This window comes from Triticum dicoccoides, chromosome 2B (genome assembly GCF_002162155.2).
Source record: "Triticum dicoccoides isolate Atlit2015 ecotype Zavitan chromosome 2B, WEW_v2.0, whole genome shotgun sequence".
NCBI lineage: Eukaryota > Viridiplantae > Streptophyta > Magnoliopsida > Poales > Poaceae > Triticum > Triticum dicoccoides.
The window spans coordinates 744,011,444-744,014,660 of record NC_041383.1 but is presented as its reverse complement, the minus strand read 5'-3'; positions in this window follow the sequence as shown (position 1 = coordinate 744,014,660).

Below are 3,217 nucleotides of genomic sequence, written 5' to 3'. Positions count from 1 at the left end.
TCCTCTCGAGCGCGACAGCTAGGGTTCCTAGCCACCGCCACCGCTGCCGGCCCGCCACCGCGGCGCGCCCAGCCGGCCGAACCATCCGTTGCCCCGCCTCCGGTACAGGACACCAGCAGCGCGTCCCCCCATCAAGCAGCCGCTCCCACCAGCGGCGCCCCCTCCCTGAAGCAGGCGCTCCTGCCCAGCAACACTGCCGCCCGGAGCTACGCCGGCGACCAGTCCGTAGGCAGGTAGCCACCACTCCTCCGTCCTTCCTCCCTCTTCCCTCATCCCCCTTCCTCCTTCCTCTTGCATCCTCTGTTCAATTTTTTTCCTGATTTTTTTAGTGGATGAGTACTTGATGTAGATTCGATACTGTGGGAATATAATGATAGATATTTCTTGCTTGCTGCGTGATTTTTCCAGAGCATGCTCAAGTTTACATGTGAAAAGGATTGTGCTTGATAGGTGTTTGTGATAATGCCTCTAAGGGTAAATGTTTACAAATTGTAGGTTGAATATTTTTCATGAGGAAATGTTTTGGTTTAAACATGTTAGCAGTGAAACATGTGATGATTGACAATGTCTGAGAAGGAAAAGATTAAGTTGTTTTATCTGCAATTTGAGAGAGTAGGAGCTTTGTGTTGGTTATACTGGCCAAAATTAGTTAACACATATCTTCCAGAGAGATCCCTGTTCTAGGATCTGAGCTCTCTCTTCTCTGAATTCAACTAAGGCATGAGGAACAAGGGGGAGATAGCTATTAGATCCATGTCTTAGTAGTGGTAAACAATCGTGTAGGTCAATTTTGACTCTGATCTTGAACTACAGGGTTGCAATGTTTTGGCATCAACACTTGTAAGAAAAGAAAAAGCAGGAGAATGAAGATTATATTCAAAAATGGTATTAGTAGTGGTAAACAAGCATATAATCCCTCCCAGGTAGTAACAATAACTTTATACAGGAGAGTGAAAGAAGAAGCATAGGCTTAATTGAGCTGTGGAGTTCTTAAAATTATTTGAATGAGTTTTAGTGCAACACAGGCAACTCAGAGTTTGAAAATGGCATTAAAGGAATTTGTTTGTGGGGTAAATTCTATTATGAAATAATTCCTACTGTTATTTAAAATATGAATGAAATGATTTGGAACACCAAGCAAGAGTTATGTTTCAAGTTGCTGAACCTTTTCATATAAGCTTGCAGAAGATTTAATTGATCATACAGAAGGAGTAGTTTCAGTAAAGATTCAACATGGTTTCAGTATAGTTTCAGCATGGTTTTAGTTTGCTTCCAAGGAGTTGTTCTCTATCTGGTCCAATTCTGAAGAAATAAAAAGTGAATAGTTTGTTTGTGCCCAAGCTAAGTGACACGTACACGCCAAGTTTTCTGTTATATAATTACCTGTTAGTGCTTAGTTAAACTGCATGATACGGCCATAGCAGATGGATGGTACTAGGTGTTGTTTTGTTTCTTGCCAATGTATTCAGAGAGCAGATGTGCCACTGTAGATTTCTTTTCTTGAAGGCAGCTCACATAAGTTGAGCTACAAGTGAACAACTTGCTGCTATTAGATCTGGAATGGAAGCTCACATAAGTTGAGCTGATTTTTGTCCATATGAAAGCAGAGGACCATATGGTCTGTGGCCTTTTCATCCATATGAAAGTAGAGGCACATTGTGGTGCTAGTTTGCTGGGTTTTGTCTCCGACCATCGTGTTGTGATGAATTTGCAGGTACCCCGAGAGGCCCTTGAGTTTGCCGGAATGTTGATTAACTTCCGTTCCGGCAAATTAGGGTACTCCATATGTCCTATTTTCAGCAAAGGTCATGCTGAATTTTTCTGTGAATTTTAACATGACTTTGCTAAAAATAGGACATATGGGGTACTTGCGACTAATGCATGGGCCGGGGTATCTTAGTACTTAATTAAGTAGGATCAACTGCCCCTTTATTCTTGCTGCATTAAACCATAGGTGGCAATAGAGCCAAGTGATTAGGCCCAACTTAGAATTCTCCTTAGCATCGATAAACCCTAGATGATAAACCCAACATAGGTGGCAATAGAGCCAAGTGATTAGTGCCAAGTGATTAGGCCCAACCTAGGGTGCCTCAGCATCGATAAACCCTAAATGATGAAAACTTAACTTGGCTGCCCCGGATGCCTCGGTGTCGATGAGAACCTAAATGATGTACGCTTAGGCTTTTAGGGTGCCTCGGCGTCGACAAACCCTAAATGATGAAAGCTTAGGCTTTTAGGGTGCCTCAGCGTCGACAAACCCTAAATGATGAGACCATGATCTTGTTCCTTGACAATAACCAACTTTTTGACCAAACTTTTTTTCCTATTTAGAGCGAAACATGGCCCACAACGATGAGGCCGGTGGTTCGGGCGGCAAGCAATTCTGGGATCTGTCCCAGGAGATGGAGGAATAACCTCACCGCTATGAGGACGCTGTAGAAGACACCGATCCTGACTACACAACCCCTAGTGGCGTCGGGGATGACACCACTGATGGTGCCGCCGAGGATGCCACCATTGATGATGGCGGCGGACACACAGATGGCAGCCAACCGAAGAAGCAAAGGAAGGACCGTTGGCCGAATGCGCTCCGCACCCTCAAGGAGGAATTTACTCAAGTGGACTCCGACGGGCATCCAACGGAGCCCAAACATATAGTCAAGGGGTACTCACTTCAGCTCGGGTGCATTCTCTGGAGCACCGTCTCGATCAACACCGAGAACCTTAGGCATAAGGACCACGGGAATTTGCGCAACCTCCTCTTCACGAAGCTGCACGAACGATACAAGTTCCCCGCTGAATTTGAAAACACACACCTCTCAGGGAATAAAGTGAACAGTGCCGCCCTCACAAGGATGAGCATGGCCCTGTCTACTTGGAGAAGCGCGGTGAAGAGAATGATTGATAAAGGTGATAGTTATGAGAAGATCAAGGCGGAATATCCTTTGATGAGCGAAGATGAGTACAAGGAGTTCAAGATGAAGTGTGAGAGCAGCGCAACCTCTGAATCAAGTCAGTGGCGGAAAGAAATGCGGGAGTTGAACTTAGGGGAACACAAACTCGGTCCCGGCGGTTACAGAGTGGCGGAGCCTATATGGGACAAGGAGGATGCGGAGCGTGCCGAGCAAGGCCTACCGCCCCGCTTCGAGAAATACAGCGGTGACAAGTAGACCAGGAACTTTGTCGGGGCCCGGTACAAGGAGGACCCGATAACAAA